This window comes from Syngnathus acus, chromosome 13, assembly GCF_901709675.1.
Source record: "Syngnathus acus chromosome 13, fSynAcu1.2, whole genome shotgun sequence".
Taxonomy (NCBI): Eukaryota; Metazoa; Chordata; class Actinopteri; order Syngnathiformes; family Syngnathidae; genus Syngnathus; species Syngnathus acus.
The window spans coordinates 5,303,492-5,314,284 of NC_051098.1; the positions used below are offsets into that span (position 1 = coordinate 5,303,492).

Below are 10,793 nucleotides of genomic sequence, written 5' to 3' on the forward strand. Positions count from 1 at the left end.
TGGTATCATTTATACGTATAATAATAATGTATAATAGTAAAAGGCACAATTGACTTCATTTGTTTATTCATAATTTATATGGTGATTGACAAGACAAAATCACAAAAAGTCGATTACAGAATAAATTCCGATATTTTTAAAAAGTTGTGTATTGAATGTTTTCAGTGTTTTGAAGAGTATGTGTGTGTCAAATACATGCACATTTTCACTATTTTGTATTCAGGTGTACCTAATATAGTGTCCTGTGAATTACACGTTCATTTTTTTGCACTGCCATTTTCTCAATCCTTTGTTTCTCTTCATCTCCTCCCTTTCTGTCTTTTTCCTGTCCCGACAGATGTTTTAGAGGGAAGAGGAACAGCTGGCTGCGGTCGGGCTGTTTATTCGCTCCTTCTCCTTTCCCTTCGTTTCTCTTCCTCCCTTCATTTCAGCAGTTACAGACAGAGAATCCCATTTATAGCCCTAAAATCAGATTTTTTGTGTGGCTTGGGCTTGTTTACAATATTCAAAGACACATTTTCTTGGTAATGATGTTTGTGAGCAACCAACTACCTCAAGCAAGTAAATTCTAATGAACAAACAAACGGCTGTGATTAATTTTCAAACACAGATATTAATGTGTGTTGCTGCCACATGTGTGCATATACGTTTGTGTTGTGTGTGAATCTGAATCCCCTCTTAATTTACGAGAATATTATGTAACTAATCCAGGAAATGTCATTCATAAGGTATCAAATTTGTACGGGGGTTCTTGAGGTGCCATGACACGAGGATTTCCTTCTCATCAGATTTTGAGGATTGAAGTGATGTTTCTCTTTAATCCCAACAGGTCACGCAGCACTGCATGCTGTTACAGGATATCCTGAATGCGTCCAATCGGGATAAGAGCAATGGCTTGAGAGTTTGCAGGATGTGTGCAGCAAACAAGAAGAGACAGGAAAAAAAAAAACATGTTGGTGGATTACATTACACACTGAAAGAGTGAGGAACAAAAAGATGCCGATAGCGACCTTTTGAATTTATGAGCACTTCTTGAAGATTTGCATCTGTGTTATCCAGGAAATGGCTTTGGGTGGATTTACATTACATGGTTCAAGTGATGTGAAATTGGATGTCCTCAAATTGAAATCCAGGTTATTAAATGAATGAAAAGCCAATGAAACGAAACTGCACTGTTATGTAGGCCTGACAACACATACATGCACGCACAAACACACACGCACACACACACGCACGCACGCACACGAACAACACACACACACAAACACACAAATAGTTGAACTAAAAATTCCAAGGCATCAAACTTTGATAACATTTTAACTACATTGTTTTAAATTGAACTACAGTATTTTTCTTAAAGATTGCATTTGTAAAAATTAGGTTGCCCACGTTTCACAACAAAGAAGTAAGAGTTCACGGAAAGATTGTTTCTTTTAATTAAGTACAAACAACTTGCTAACACTGTTGCCACAGTTGTACATTGGAATACAAATTTGAGTTTGAACCAATCAATCAACTCGTGGATTTTTAGAGATGTCATTAAAACAACGAGATTATAACTGGTTTGTATAGCGATCAAACTACGATGAGCAATGTGTGCATGTCAACATTCAGCTTGTTTGACAAACCTTTGAAAAATGAGTGGGACCTTTAATATAATAACTAGTACTTTCTAGCTCTGGACACGATGATGAGAGTAATGCTGAATAATTTACATATGACATGGAGATAGAGTCGCCTGTGATGTCACAGTGCGGGCACGGTGCAGGAGACAAGCATAGAGGATGGCTTAAAAGTTTGATGTTACAAATCCAGCCCAGAAAAGAGCCAGGTTGAAAGCTAGAAAAACGATTGGCCCTCAACATCATCCCTTCATCTCAATATATCATCCCTTATAAATTATAGTGCATCCATCATTTTCATGTCTGTTTGACATTCATCATCATCATCATCCTTCCACCTCTTCTTTACATCCCTCCTGTCTGCTGAGCCGCCTACCTCACATCTTCTCCTTTCCGGAGCTTGTCATCATCATCTTCCTCCTACCTTATGCGTACATACATTCCATCATTTGTTCACTGTCCCACCTTCTCCTCCCCCTCCTCACCTCTTTCCTTTCTTTCTCCCACCTTGTCATCACTGCCATCCTATCCTTACCGCATGTCTTCCATTATCCCATCAGCCATTCATTCTTATTCCTCATTTCCTCATCTCTACATGGCCACTTCTGTAGTTGTATTCCCGAGTTGACCTCAATTTTTACCTCATCCATTCTCTTACAATCCCATCATCTTCCTACTTCATCCCCGTGATCTGTCATCATCCTACTTCACTTTAACTTCTACAGTAGCTCATAATATTGTTATTTTCACAACATCTCATATTATCTCATTCCTTGATCCTTACATCTCATCACATCTATTTCATCATCATCATGAGTTCATGCTCCGACCTAATCTCTTTACATCCAGTCCTCTGCCTCACTTTTACATTTCCTTTCATTCTCTTTTTTTATTCTTTTGTTGGTTTATCAGGTGTATTCCCCTCTGACATTGCTTTCAGTTTCTACCTGGAGGGGTGTCTCATCTGTTCAGGTGGACTCACACCTGAGACGGACCCCCCCCCCCCCGCATCACATTGTGTCTAATCACTTTTATGTCCTAGTTTATATCACAAAGCACAACCTGTACCCTTCAACTCATACACATACATACACATCGCAGGCGTGCTGTCCACACACTTTGCCCTTAGAGAGTGCATGATCATCTCTCTCTCTCTCTCTCTCTCTCTCTCTCTCTCTCTCTCTCTCTCTCTCTCTCTCTCTCTCTCTCTCCTCCTTAGATTGAGCAAGGTCTCATTAAAGTGATCTTTTGCTGTGCGCTCTCTGTCTAAGTCAGAGTGCAGAGCAGGAGGACACTGGGGAGCTTTTTTCTTACGTCACATTTAAACCCCTGTAGGTACAACTTTTCTTTCACTTCTTATCCTCTATCTTCCCTTTCCAAATCCTAATATTTTTGCTGCACTTTTGCCTGATGAAAAATGTGACTGTATTTCCAACCGTAAACAGAAGTTTTCCGACCGTCCTGCTGTATTGATTTTAGTTGTAACAATATACAGAAGAGGTAGGCAATTTTAAGGCTAAATAAGACCTATTGTTAATGATTTAAATGACTGTCTTGAAATTTTTGCAACTTCAATGTTTGTGTAGATTTATTACATAGTTGCAGTCTGATAATTGTATATGCTGGTGTATATGTGATGCTGCTATACTGCGAGTCTTTGTTCCGGCATCAACACTAAAAAGTTTCCTCACTTACATAATTCATTTTGTGCAATTATACTTTATTCTTTAATGCTGACTGCTAACGTCTCACTGAACATTCTCCTTTTGATCGTCCTTAACTGACTGGCCGTGTTATCAAATGTGCACGCTGTGCAACTGCTGCAGCTGGTGTCATTGCTCTGTAACTTGGTCTGACCGCTAGAAGAGAAAACAAAGTGATGACCATGATTCATACGTTAAACTAGAAAAGACAGACTAATGAATACATGTCCCAATAATAATTTTGTCATTAGCACAACACTGTTTCAATCTCAATTAAATATCTGTGAAATTAAAAATATTTATTTAAAAGGAAACACTTCCACAAGTAAATTGTCCGTTTATCATTTCAATGATTACTCGTGCACCATTGGTTGTTGAAATGATTTCTTACCAATGTAGGTCACGGCTGCCCAAACAGAACTTTTTTTTTTGCATCCTGTATTTCTGTGATTAATACACAAGTATGCAGAAGATCTCACACATAGAATTGGTAATGATAACAGGATTATTGTTCTTATGAATTTTCACAAAAGTGAAAAATATTAAAGCACATTCTTATTTCTTAATATGACAAAGTATAAGTACAATACTTTATTTTAAATACTTTTAGTAAATTCAAATGTTGAATATTTTGTCTACGCATTTTGGTAGGAAAAGGTGAATTCAGATGAAAATTACTCATTCCTCTTCCATAAAGCCCTTCTTGTATGGTCTCACGTTATTTGTATGACTGGTCTGCTATAGATTTTTTAAATTACTCTACGGTGCATATCATAGAATAGTTATTATTAGTTTAACGTATTGATGATGTATGCTGTTCGTCTAGCCCTCACTTGATTGGCCTTCGGCAATTGTGGACACACAAAAGACATACAGGAGCACCTAAAAAAAATACTTAATAATATTGAACTCCGCAACCCCCGTTTGGAAAAGCGGTTCTGGAAAATGGATGGCTGGATTATGAAAAACTCATTTTAGTAGCTCAATTTAAAAAGTAAAAATCATATATAGATTCACCACACACAATAGATTATTTCAGACTTTTATATTTTTAAATTTATCAGCTATTTTATAGCCAATACCAAATCCACCATTTCAAGGAATTATAATATTAAATCAAACATTAACAATCATATTTTTTATATGCATCATAAATGAGGAAAGTTGTGCAGAAAATATATATTGCCATATGTTTAATGAATCTTTATATGATTTATTTAAATATATTACTCCTGAACTAACTCTTTCACAATATTCCAAATTATCGCAATGCCCCTGTTCTATCTGTGTCAGTTTACAGGTATTGAAAGATGTTCCAAAAGTCTTATGTAACTCTAACTTTCCTGTGAATGAACAGCTTGTCACCCCTTCATCTAGCTCATGTGTGTTTGTGTGTGTTCCCTAATTATATGTGCTTCAATATGATATTTGTGACTCGTGCGGAAAATAGACAATAGAAAGTGTAAAGAAGTATGAGAAACAGTGGTGCATAAAGATCCCCTGAGCAGAATCGTCCTTGCCAGTCGTGGCGTTTAGAAAGAGAGAAGAGGCAGACGTAAGAAATTTAAGGCTTTGCTCCAAGTGCTATGAATGTCTAATTGCATTTGCATGGACAGCGGGAGAATGAGTCTTCCTGATAGTAACTTTTGCAGCCAGAAAATTTGCGGATCTATTTTCGTAGAGTAGACGGGGCATGTGGACATGCTTGCCTATCCTGATTTTCAAGCGGGCACAAGCCTGGTTGCGCCTGAATGGAAATTTGGCAGAGCATTCTGTGCCATTCTGGTGTAATGAGGTGTCATGACATGATGCCTGATGGGGCCACGTCAGTATCAGTAGATATCCCGCTGGTCTAACTAGATTTTTCTAATTTCCCTGAAAAGGATATGAAAATCCCACTCGTGCTATGCTCACACTGTTGCTCTCCTGTTTTTGTTGATGCCATGTCGGCACTGTTTTTCTTCAGGAAGAGACACAGCCGCAAGGCTGAGACGTTTTAATGAGAGGGGGAAAAAGTTCAGTGCTGTCTTGCTAGGAAACATTTGTCTAGTTTTGGCGTGAAGTCTGATTCACATATGCGCTGTGGCAGTTGATATGTTTTCTAGTGTACCATTGTCAAATGACATCTGAGCTTCGACGTTGTGGTCTCTCTCCCCGAAATCTTTCTTCGAACCTGATAAACCCTCCGAGACACTTAGTATTAAATACAAATAATAAGCAGCAGATGTGGGAATGCTCTTGATTTATTCTTCTAAATATTGGTGCCATATCTTAACCACCGAAATACAATATGTTTTTTTCTCAGGAAAGAAGAATGAAAGAATACAACATATGAAAATCTCTCAGAAATCCAATTTGCTAAAAAAAGTAAAGATATTTTTTGGAATCAGCCTAAAAAGAATATGTTAAACGGCAACACGATTATTACCCAGAAAGTCATCTGCCAATTAATACACAAAGTCCTTCATTATCTATTTCTACTTGCCACTAAAAGGAGGAGTTTGCAAAAAAGAAAATCATAATGGTTAAGATTGTCAATATGGCCCAACCGTAGTATGTGATAAATATGTGCTGTGAAAAAGGTCAGCCATCTCTCGCCTTTCTTGTACTTCCAATGTGAAAAACACCAATTAATGACAGACCGCATGACTTAAGAGCTGTCATTCATTTGTTGTGCACTTGCGGGCACACTCTTAATGGGCACACGCCTATGGCCTTGTTACCTTGTTAATCTGAGAAAACACACACCATCCAGTAATTGTGTGTAACTATAACACTAAAGGCACTGCCAAGTGCAAGTTTTGTCCAACTGTAAAGGTGGGCTGAGGTTTCCTTCTTTTGGTATTTTGTAGAGGTGTGCAGTTAAAATAGGGCCAGAATAGGCAAAAAATATAGTAGACACACTGGATATGATCCATCCCATTTCCTTTGTTAAATTTGGAGATAACAAGAATGACACTGCTGTCTTTGTCGTCACATCACTGTGTCCTCAATTTTCCCTCCAGTCTGAGGTTGAGCACAAAAGTGGACTCACGAGAGACCGCTTAAAGCAGGAACTTGACTCAGTTGAGACACTGCCAAGTGAACACTGTTCGTGTTTGTAGACAAACGAATAATGACCCCACTCACACTCTGAGTGCTGACTAATGTTTGATCATTGTGGCCCCCAGAAATATCCCACAGAAGGACAACAAAATTTCCAAATTGTCCTTGTGCCAAACCACGCAAATCCAGATTTGACTTTCATAATAGTCATAGGGCTACTGTTGAATTTTGGGCTTTAACTTGCTGAAACACCCCCAAGTTAAAAAGTCAAAGCTTGAGTTATTAATGGTCACTGAACAGACTGTGACTAAATGTGCCGTGCGTTATGTATTGCCAACAGATTGGATTTGTCGTGTTGTCTTTTTGCAGAGGCTGTGTTAAAAAAAATCTAATAAATAATAAATAAATGTTACTCAACAGCTGAAGAAACTGGGATTCATTTCCTGCCTCACTAGTTCTCTCAGTGGCTTTCTCTGCTAGTTTGTGCGTGAGGAAAGCAAAACTTTCTAACATGTGGCAGACTGTTAATCCTCTGCGAATTAAACCCACAGAGATGTAGATTGCTGTTTACTGTACAGCAGCGCTTTCCTGAACCCGATGCAGCTGTGAGGTTGGAAGCCCCTGAAAAGAGCTTTTTATTGTTCAATCATGTTGTTCTTATCACTGTATTGTGTTTATGAGCTCAGAACCTGTAAATGAAAATTTTAATTTCCCCTCTTCTTGTCCTGACAGCATTTCCCGGCTGTGAGCGGTGCCTTCATGGATTCTCCCTATAATGGCAACACGTCTTTGCAGACGTCGACCTCCAACCTCAATGCTGGCTACTCCCGACCCTCAGAGACGGAAGATGATGGCAAAGTATCCAGTGACACAATTTGGCTGTGGGTTGCTGTCCTGGCAACCATCGGCAACATAGTGGTGGTGGCTGTCGTTTGTGCCTGTGCCTTCTGACAAGCTGGAGCAAGGATTTCTCAGGATGGGGAGTCTTGTACATCCTGAATATAATTGAGATTTTTTTTTTCTAGAATGAGAAATAATAGCCTTACTTTTTTTCCACAGTGACAAACATTCTGGAAATAAACCATTTTTTTCCTGTAGATATATTTTTAGAAAACTGGATATGAAATGAAACTCACTTTGGGCTGCAGCAAATGTCACACATGGTTCTCTCTTGACTAAAATTTAAAGCAAACCCTTGGATCAACTCAAATGTAATACACATAATACCCAAAAAATTGAAAAAGCATCGCCCGTGAGCTGCAGGTTTGGCTATAAAATGTTGCATCCCTAATAGAAGTGTACTTCTATATTGCATAATTCAATCTGTTTTTCACAAATGAATAATTTAAAAAATACAGTCGTCACACATACCAAGGCCGAATTTTATGCCAGTTGTAGGTCGGAGGTCCTAAAATGAGGGCGATCATCGAAACTTACAGCAACAAAAGATAATCCAACTTAAACATATACCTCACATCTCTCTCAGTTTGTCTCCCCAAACAGAATCAATTGTCACGTTATAGTCTTTTTGACTCTGTGTATGAGGACCTCTAGTGGCCACAGTAGTTATGACCGCTAGATGTCGGTAAGTGATTGTAAATGAACCGATTTGTCATTTAATGACAAAGGACAAATACTGTAGAAAGAAAATTTAAAAGAGGAAAAAAATCTCAGTGGTTAAATAAACTCTTACTCATGCCAGAATACTTGCCGAGATTAAAATCATAAGCAATTTCCTGCATCATTCTGCTATAATTTAATGTAAATTGATGATGCACAACGTGGCTATGTGCTTAAGACATCCAACTCAGTTGAGTTGAAACTCTGTATAAACTCTGCCAGCATCCTGTCAGCTCTCTACAGCGTAATAATCTGTTGCATGGCTCTTATTCTCGGATCTTCAGTTTCTGATGTTGTTTTATTCTCCATCTCTCCCTTCCGTAGTGTGCTCGAGGGAAGACTCCCCGTGGAGCCCATTAGAGAGAATTTGAACTTGTCTCATTGATGTTAGTCTTGGATGAGTTTGCAGACTGAATTGAACCAAGCTTGCTTCAAAGAAAAAAATGAGATGGCAGTAAAAGGAAATGGGCTGAGATGAGGTTGCAGTCATCCTGGAAAAGGGGCAATTAAGAAAAAGAGAGGGATGATGAGTTCAACACACGTGCATGACTGACAGACTGTCTGTTGAGGCATAAGAAGGCAGGTCAGAAGGAGAAACACGTGAATAAGATGATGGAATACGATATGACATGTTGGAGAGCAGGAATTTGCTAGATGATGCCACAAGAAAAGAGTTTTAACGTTGTTTTCCCTCTGTATTTCTCAGAGTTGATCAAAAGGGGTTGTTTGTATTGTTACACAATATTTGTTGCAGCCCTCTGAGCAACCAGGCAGCTCCGCAGGCACTGGCCCTACTCTAGAGCCTATTAATAGTTCGGCTTTCCTTTACTTTATAAATGCACAACGGGCCTTGGACAGTGACTTTGTAGCTTTGTGATTATTCAAAGGTCAGGCCATTGTCCATGACCTGCCTGTCAGTCAGTGTCAAGTCAAGTGTTGTGTAGAACTTCCAGCCCTGTGGATTCCACAAAGAAGAGCACACGCACGTCAATGGCTAAAACGGAATTTTGGGGACATTACACCCACCTCAAAATTCCAAAACTATTAACTATCTTTTGACGAAAGACAGCACCAGGCCGACCTACGCACAAAGAAACGTGAGTTGATTTTCTCAGTAAAGGCTCACAGGATTTGCCACTGTAGATACATGACGAGTGAACACTAACTGTATATGCATTTTCATTCCTGCATGTTCTATTTTATTCATTCATTCTTCCATTTTCTATATCGCTTATTCTCTTTAGGGGTGGTGCGGAAAGCGGCAGCCTACCGGGGTTGATTTGGACATGGGGCTGTTGAAACCATGGATTGATTGCCACTGCCAGTAAATCGTTGGGCACAGAGTGACAGACAACCTTTCACATTTACAATCATCTGAGTGGGAACTGAACAAAAGTGTGGTGAGTGAACCATTCCATGGTCAGTGACTTGTTCTAGTTTCTCTTCAGTGTTGGTATTACTGTATTGATGAAGATGAGGAAATCTTTAGTGATTTCATTTATGGTGGCCTCTCTGTTTGTAACACAATTGTCTTTCGACGGTGTGACAAACTAGATTTATGACAAAGTGATGCATGGCATATCATTTCTCCGTGAATACAAAGACATCCCAATGCCAAAGGTCATATGCAGAATGTCACTAGAAAAGTGAAGATCCAGAGTGGATGGCAACTCAAGATGGCAGCATAACAAGTTGAATGACTCAAGCTGACAGGGGAGCAGTGGGAGTTAATCGCTGCTTCTCTTACGCTTGAACACTTATAAGGAATTTTGTCAGTTTGATTTTCAGAACATTAAACGTGCATCAAATAATGTATCACTTACTTTTTATTTTACCTTTTAACAAACGTCATTGTCCGCATTGCAACAAAAACTATGTACAAACATTTTGCATTTTCAGCTAGCAAAACTCAACAATGAATACTTTCCTGACGGGACTAACTGAGCATCATTATCTTTTTCCCCCCATTTAACAGATATCCAGCAAAAATGTCTTGACAAAGAATGACTCCATGCATGAAGTTGGTCTGAGCATGGTGTCAACAACTCCTCAGAACTATTTGGGACCATAGACATAGTTTTTGCCCCTTTAAATGAGATGGAACAAGGAACACATTGTCATCTGGCAGTACAACAAGAAACAAAGAGCTTTTTTTTTCTTCAAATGGCTGAATCGCGTTTACGAAAAAAAAAAAAAAACCCTGACAGCAGCATCATTGCACAATTGAGCCGCACAAACTATTAAATTATTTCAAATATACAGCAAATGTTAATGTCCATCCATTCATTTTCTATACCGCTTGTCCCCACGGGGGTCGCGGGCGTGCTTGAGCCTATCCCGGCAGTCATCGGGCAGTAGGCGGGGGACACCCTGAACCGGTTGCCAGCCAATCGCAGGGCACACAGAGACGAACAACCATCCGCACTCGCACTCACACCTAGGAGCAATTTGGAGTGCTCAATTGGCCTACCAAGCATGTTTTTGGGATGTGGGAGGAAACCGGAGTGCCCGGAGAAAACCCACGCGGGCACGGGGAGGACATGCAAACTCCACACAGGGAGGGTCGGAGGTGGAATCGAACTGGCACCCTCCTAACTGTGAGGCGGACGTGCTAACCAGTGCGCCACCGAGCCACCCTAAATGTTAATGTATATTACGTAATTTGTGCCAATGTATTTTTTTTTTACCAATCTATATAATGCATTTATTGCATTTCATTTAATATGCATGATTATCAATCTTTTCCGGAGGGGGGGGGGTTAACCTTGAGATTTCTTTCTACTGACAACGCACTTTGTGAATC

General features: G+C 39.4%; 1 long non-coding RNA gene across 1 annotated transcript; it reads left to right on the plus strand.

The window, feature by feature from the left end:
• The first annotated feature begins 7,378 nt into the window (after positions 1-7,378).
• On the plus strand, positions 7,379-10,214 carry LOC119132058. Its single transcript, XR_005099781.1, has 3 exons — positions 7,379-9,087; positions 9,235-9,390; positions 9,966-10,214. It is a non-coding gene; the product is annotated as an uncharacterized LOC119132058 (long non-coding RNA).
• Positions 10,215-10,793: the final 579 nt, after the last annotated feature.